Genomic DNA, 7,886 nt, shown 5'->3' on the forward strand with positions numbered 1-7,886 from the left:
TGTAGCGTGTAGCGAGACACGGAGGAATGCCCTGCTCTGAAAAACATGATGAAGTGTAGACTAAAACAGAGGGAGAGAGAATGGAAGAAGACAGGGTGGGGATGAAGGGGGAGAGAGTCACGTTACTATAGAAACACTGGTCAATGTGGAGAGAGATGGAAGAAGGCAGGGTGGGGATGAAGGGTGAGAGAGTCACGTTACTATAGAAACACTGGTCAATGTGGAGTGAGAATGGAAGAAGGCAGGGTGGGGATGAAGGGGGAGAGAGTCACGTTACTATAGAAACACTGGTCAATGTGGAGAGAGAATGGAAGAAGGCAGGGTGGGGATGAAGGGTGAGAGAGTCACGTTACTATAGAAACACTGGTCAATGTGGAGTGAGAATGGAAGAAGGCAGGGTGGGGATGAAGGGGGAGAGAGTCACGTTACTATAGAAACACTGGTCAATGTGGAGTGAGAATGGAAGAAGGCAGGGTGGGGATGAAGGGGGAGAGAGTCACGTTACTATAGAAACACTGGTCAATTTTGAGGGAGTCACGTTACTATAGAAACACTCTGGTCAATGTGGAGAGAGAATGGAAGAAGACAGGGTGGGGATGAAGGGGAGAGAGTCACGTTACTATAGAAACACTGGTCAATGTGGAGTGAGAATGGAAGAAGGCAGGGTGGGGATGAAGTGGGGGAGAGAGTCACGTTACTATAGAAACACTGGTCAATGTGGAGGAGTCACGTTACTATAGAAACACGCTGGTCAATGTGGAGAGAGAATGGAAGAAGACAGGGTGGGGAAGAAGGGGGAGAGAGTCACGTTACTATAGAAACACTGGTCAATGTGGAGGGAGTCACGTTACTATAGAAACACTCTGGTCAATGTGGAGTGAGTCCTGTTACTATAGAAACACTGGTCAATGTGGAGGGAGTCACGTTACTATAGAAACACTGGTCAATGTGGAGTGAGTCCTGTTACTATAGAAACACACTGGTCAATGTGGAGAGAGAATGGAAGAAGGCAGGGTGGGGATGAAGGGGGAGAGAGTCACGTTACTATAGAAACACTGGTCAATGTGGAGGGAGTCCTGTTACTATAGAAACACTGGTCAATGTGGAGTGAGTCCTGTTACTATAGAAACACTGGTCAACGTGGAGTGAGTCCTGTTACTATAGAAACACTGGTCAATGTGGAGAGAGAATGGAAGAAGACAGGGTGGGGAGGAAGGGGGAGTGAGTCCGTTACTATAGAAACACTGGTCAATGTGGAGTGAGTCCTGTTACTATAGAAACACTGGTCAATGTGGAGTGAGAATGGAAGAAGACAGGGTGGGGAGGAAGGGGAGTGAGTCCCGTTACTATAGAAACACTGGTCAATGTGGAGTGAGTCCTGTTACTATAGAAACACTGGTCAATGTGGAGTGAGTCACGTTACTATAGAAACACTCTGGTCAATGTGGAGTGAGTCACGTTACTATAGAAACACTGGTCAATGTGGAGGGAGTCACGTTACTATAGAAACACTCTGGTCAATGTGGAGTGAGTCACGTTACTATAGAAACACTCTGGTCAATGTGGAGTGAGTCACGTTACTATAGAAACACTGGTCAATGTGGAGTGAGTCCTGTTACTATAGAAACACTGGTCAATGTGGAGTGAGTCCTGTTACTATAGAAACACTCTGGTCAATGTGGAGAGAGAATGGAAGAAGGCAGGGTGGGGATGGAGGGGGAGAGAGTCACGTTACTATAGAAACACTGGTCAATGTGGAGAGAGTCACGTTACTATAGAAACACTCTGGTCAATGTGGAGTGAGTCACGTTACTATAGAAACACTGGTCAACGTGGAGTGAGTCCTGTTACTATAGAAACACTGGTCAATGTGGAGTGAGTCCTGTTACTATAGAAACACTGGTCAATGTGGAGAGAGAATGGAAGAAGACAGGGTGGGGAGGAAGGGGGAGTGAGTCCCGTTACTATAGAAACACTGGTCAATGTGGAGTGAGTCCTGTTACTATAGAAACACTGGTCAATGTGGAGTGAGTCACGTTACTATAGAAACACTCTGGTCAATGTGGAGTGAGTCACGTTACTATAGAAACACTGGTCAATGTGGAGGGAGTCACGTTACTATAGAAACACTCTGGTCAATGTGGAGTGAGTCACGTTACTATAGAAACACTCTGGTCAATGTGGAGTGAGTCCTGTTACTATAGAAACACTGGTCAACGTGGAGTGAGTCCTGTTACTATAGAAACACTGGTCAATGTGGAGTGAGTCCTGTTACTATAGAAACACTGGTCAATGTGGAGAGAGAATGGAAGAAGACAGGGTGGGGATGGAGGGGGAGAGAGTCACGTTACTATAGAAACACTGGTCAATGTGGAGAGAGTCACGTTACTATAGAAACACTCTGGTCAATGTGGAGTGAGTCACGTTACTATAGAAACACTGGTCAACGTGGAGTGAGTCCTGTTACTATAGAAACACTGGTCAATGTGGAGTGAGTCCTGTTACTATAGAAACACTGGTCAATGTGGAGAGAGAATGGAAGAAACAGGGTGGGGAGGAAGGGTGGGGAGTGAGTCCCGTTACTATAGAAACACTGGTCAATGTGGAGTGAGTCCTGTTACTATAGAAACACTGGTCAATGTGGAGTGAGTCACGTTAGTCACGTTACTATAGAAACACTCTGGTCAATGTGGAGTGAGTCACGTTACTATAGAAACACTGGTCAATGTGGTGAGTCACGTTACTATAGAAACACTCTGGTCAATGTGGAGTGAGTCACGTTACTATAGAAACACTCTGGTCAATGTGGAGTGAGTCACGTTACTATAGAAACTCTGGTCAATTTGGAGTGAGTCCTGTTACTATAGAAACACTCTGGTCAATGTGGAGTCCTGTTACTATAGAAACAGAATGGAAGAAGGCAGGGTGGGGATGGAGGGGGAGAGAGTCACGTTACTATAGAAACACTGGTCAATGTGGAGAGAGTCACGTTACTATAGAAACACTCTGGTCAATGTGGAGTGAGTCACGTTACTATAGAAACACTGGTCAACGTGGAGTGAGTCCTGTTACTATAGAAACACTGGTCAATGTGGAGTGAGTCCTGTTACTATAGAAACACTGGTCAATGTGGAGAGAGAATGGAAGAAGACAGGGTGGGGAGGAAGGGGGAGTGAGTCCCGTTACTATAGAAACACTGGTCAATGTGGAGTGAGTCCTGTTACTATAGAAACACTGGTCAATGTGGAGTGAGTCACGTTACTATAGAAACACGCTGGTCAATGGTGGGTGAGTCACGTTACTATAGAAACACTGGTCAATGTGGAGTGAGTCACGTTACTATAGAAACACTCTGGTCAATGTGAGAGTAGAAACAGTCACGTTACTATAGAAACACTCTGGTCAATGTGGAGTGAGTCACGTTACTATAGAAACACTGGTCAACGTGGAGTGAGTCCTGTTACTATAGAAACACTGGTCAATGTGGAGTGAGTCCTGTTACTATAGAAACACTGGTCAATGTGGAAAGAGAATGGAAGAAGACAGGGTGGGGATGGAGGGGGAGAGAGTCACGTTACTATAGAAACACTGGTCAATGTGGAGAGAGTCACGTTACTATAGAAACACTCTGGTCAATGTGGAGTGAGTCACGTTACTATAGAAACACTGGTCAACGTGGAGTGAGTCCTGTTACTATAGAAACACTGGTCAATGTGGAGTGAGTCCTGTTACTATAGAAACACTGGTCAATGTGGAGAGAGAATGGAAGAAGACAGGGTGGGGAGGAAGGGGGAGTGAGTCCCGTTACTATAGAAACACTGGTCAATGTGGAGTGAGTCACGTTACTATAGAAACACTCTGGTCAATGTGGAAAGAGAATGGAAGAAGACAGGGTGGGGATGGAGGGGGAGAGAGTCACGTTACTATAGAAACACTGGTCAATGTGGAGAGAGTCCTGTTACTATAGAAACACTGGTCAATGTGGAGAGAGAATGGAAGAAGACAGGGTGGGGAGGAACTGGGGGAGTGAGTCCCGTTACTATAGAAACACTGGTCAATGTGGAGTGAGTCCTGTTACTATAGAAACACTGGTCAACGTGGAGTGAGTCACGTTAGAAACACTATAGAAACACTCTGGTCAACGTGGAGTGAGTCACGTTACTATAGAAACACTCTGGTCAATGTGGAGTGAGTCACGTTACTATAGAAACACTGGTCAATGTGGAGGAGTCACGTTACTATAGAAACACTCTGGTCAATGTGGAGTGAGTCACGTTACTATAGAAACACTGGTCAATGTGGAGTGAGTCCTGTTACTATAGAAACACTGGTCAATGTGGAGTGAGTCCTGTTACTATAGAAACACTGGTCAATGTGGAGAGAGAATGGAAGAAGACAGGGTGGGGAGGAACTGGGGGAGTGAGTCCCGTTACTATAGAAACACTGGTCAATGTGGAGTGAGTCCTGTTACTATAGAAACACTGGTCAATGTGGAGTGAGTCCTGTTACTATAGAAACACTGGTCAACGTGGAGTGAGTCACGTTACTATAGAAACACTCTGGTCAATGTGGAGTGAGTCACGTTACTATAGAAACACTCTGGTCAATGTGGAGTGAGTCACGTTACTATAGAAACACTCTGGTCAATGTGGAGTGAGTCACGTTACTATAGAAACACTCTGGTCAATGTGGAGTGAGTCACGTTACTATAGAAACACTGGTCAATGTGGAGTGAGTCCCGTTACTATAGAAACACTGGTTAATGTGGAGTGAGTCCCGTTACTATAGAAACACTGGTCAACGTGGAGTGAGTCACGTTACTATAGAAACACTATGGCCAATGTAGAGTGAGTCATGTTACTATAGAAACAGTGAGTCACCGGTAGTGTTACAGACCTGTGTCCCAGCTGTCGACACACCACCTCTGCGTTTACGTCTGTCCATCCATCGTCACACACCGTCCCCCAGGTCCCCTGGAGGTACACCTCTACTCTCCCCTCATTAATGCTCTCCCCTCCTACCAGTCTCACCGGGACACCTGCAACACACATACACAGAGGGAGGGAGGGGAGGGGAGGGGAGGAGAGGAGAGGAGAGGGGAGGAGAGGAGAGGGAAGGGAGGGAGGGGAGGGGGAGAGGGAGAGGGGAGGAGAGGAGAGGAGAGGAGAGGGAGGGAGGGAGGGAGGGAGGGAGGGAGGGAGGGAGGGGAGGGGAGAGGAGAGGGGAGGGGGAGGGAGGGAGGGGGGAGGGAGGGAGGGAGGGAGGGAGGGGAGGGGAGGGGAGAGGAGGGAGGAGGAGGGGAGGGGAGGGGGGAGAGGGGAGGAGAGGGAGGGAGGGAGGGAGGGAGGGGAGGGAGGGAGGGAGGGAGGGAGGGAGGGAGGGAGGGGGGAGGGGAGGGAGGGGAGGGAGGGAGGGAGGGAGGGAGGGAGGGGAGGGGAGAGGAGAGGAGAGGGAGGAGGGAGGGAGGGAGGGAGGGAGGGAGGGAGGGAGGGAGGGAGGGAGGGAGGGAGGGGAGGGAGGGAGGGAGGGAGGGAGGGAGGGGGGGGAGAGGAGAGGAGGGGAGGGGAGGAGAGGGAGGGAGGGAGGGAGGGAGGGAGGGAGGGAGGGAGGGAGGGAGGGAGGGAGGGGGAGGGGAGGGCGGGAGGGAGGGAGGGAGGGAGGGGGGGAGAGGAGAGGAGAGGAGAGGGGAGGGGAGAGGAGAGGAGAGGAGAGGAGAGGAGAGGAGAGGAGAGGGAGGGAGAGGAGAGGAGAGGAGAGGAGAGGAGAGGAGAGGGGAGAGGGGAGAGGGGGGGGGGAGGGGAGAGGGGAGGGGAGGGAGGGAGAGGGGAGGGGGGAGGAGGAGGAGAGGGAGGAGGGGGAGGGGAGGGGAGGGGGGAGGGGAGGGGAGGGAGAGGGGAGGGGAGGAGGAGAGGGGAGGGGGGAGGGGAGGGGAGGGGGGAGGGGGGGAGGGGAGGGGAGGGAGGGAGGGAGGGAGGGAGGGAGGGAGGGAGGGAGGGAGGGAGGGAGGGAGGGAGGGAGGGAGGGAGGGAGGGAGGAGAAGAAGGATGGGGAGAGGGTAAGAGAGAGGAGGGAGGGAAGGGAGGAGGATAAGAGAGAGGGAGGGGGGGAAGGAGGATAGGAGAGAGGGAGGGAGGGAGGGAAGGGAGGAGAAGAAGGATGGGGGAGAGGGAGGGAGGGAGGGAGGGGAAGGAGGATAGGAGAGAGGGAGGGAGGGCACATCAGAAAACAGCGAGGGGGGAGGAGGAGGGAGGGGGAGAGGGGAGGGGAGGGGAGGGGAGGGGGGAGGGGAGGGGAGGGGAGGGAGGGGAGGGGAGGGGAGGGGAGAGGAGAGGGAGGGGAGGGGAGGGGAGGGGAGGGGAGGGGAGAGGGAGGGAGGGGAGGGGAGGGAGGGAGGGAGGGAGGGAGGGAGGGAGGGAGGGAGGGAGGGAGGGAGAGGGAGAGGAGAGGAGGGAGGGGAGGGGAGGGGAGAGGGGAGGGGAGGGGAGGGAGGGGAGGGAGGGAGGGAGGGAGGGAGAGAGAGAGAGAGGAGAGGAGAGGAGAGGAGAGGAGAGGAGAGCCCTGGCCGCTTTGAAAATAGCATTCTACATAACACCCAACTAGCCCTGGCCGCTTTGGAAAATAGCATTCCCTCCCCCTCTCTCTCCAAGTCTCCGTCCGCTAATCTAATCAGTCAGAACTGTTCAACAGATCATCACTCCTCTACACTTACAGAAACACACACCAGTCAGTCAGGTACTAATGTGTTTCTCACCTGGTTTAGTCTCTCTGCTCTTTCGGGCTCTGGGCCAAAGGGTGTGTGTGTGTGTGTGTGTGTGTGTGTGTGTGTGTGTGTGTTTTATGATCAGTTGTTTCTCCTCGGCCCTCTCAGTTGTCACACACACACACACACACACACACAGAGAGACACAGACTGAGAGAGACACACACACACACTGAGAGACACACACAAACACTGAGAGAGACACACACACACACACTGAGAAAGAGAGAAAGAGAGACACACACACACACACCCTACTTGGCAATGACCTCATACCTCTATAGCATGGGGAATGGTTTGAGTGTGACACCTCGTTGACAATTTCAGTCAATGGTGTCACAGCCAAACTCTTCCCCATGTCTCTCAGTCAGAGGTGTTACAGCCAAACCCTTCCCCATGTCTCTCAGTCAGAGGTGTTACAGTCAAACCCTTCCCCATGTCTCTCAGTCAGAGGTGTCACAGTCAAACCCTTCCAAGTATCTCAGAGGTGTCACAGTCAAACCCTTCCCCAAGTTTCTCAGAGGTGTCACAGTCAAACCCTTCCCCAAGTATCTCAGAGGTGTCACAGTCAAACCCTTCCCCAAGTTTCTCAGAGGTGTCACAGTCAAACCCTTCCCCAAGTTTCTCAGTCAGAGGTGTCACAGCCAAACCCTTCCCCAAGTTTCTCAGAGGTGTCACAGTCAAACCCTTCCCCAAGTTTCTCAGTCAGAGGTGTCACAGCCAAACCCTTCCCCAGGTTTCTCAGAGGTGTCACAGTCAAACCCTTCCCCAAGTTTCTCAGAGGTGTCACAGTCAAACCCTTCCCATGTCTCTCAGTCAGAGGTGTTACAGCCAAACCCTTCCCCATGTCTCTCAGTCAGAGGTGTTAGCCAAACCCTTCCCCACAGCCAAACCCTTCCCCAAGTTTCTCAGTCAGAGGTGTCACAGTCAAACCCTTCCCCAAGTTTATCAGTCAGAGGTGTCACAGTCAAACTCTTCCATGTCTCTCAGTCAGAGGTGTCACAGCCAAACCCTTCCCCATAACTCTAATTTAAAGGGCTATCAGCGCCAGATAGCGCCATCATGATAAACCCAGTGGACATGACATCATTACCCCTAAGGATCAGAGAGAGACATCATTACCCCT

The 7,886-nt window shown here is 51.4% G+C and overlaps 1 pseudogene; it reads right to left on the reverse strand.

Annotated features, from left to right (window-relative positions):
* Nucleotides 1–7,886, reverse strand: part of LOC121845471 — a 66,269-nt pseudogene that overhangs the window by 39,283 nt on the left and 19,100 nt on the right.

Source organism: Oncorhynchus tshawytscha, unplaced genomic scaffold, assembly GCF_018296145.1.
Source record: "Oncorhynchus tshawytscha isolate Ot180627B unplaced genomic scaffold, Otsh_v2.0 Un_scaffold_1176_pilon_pilon, whole genome shotgun sequence".
Lineage (NCBI taxonomy): Eukaryota > Metazoa > Chordata > Actinopteri > Salmoniformes > Salmonidae > Oncorhynchus > Oncorhynchus tshawytscha.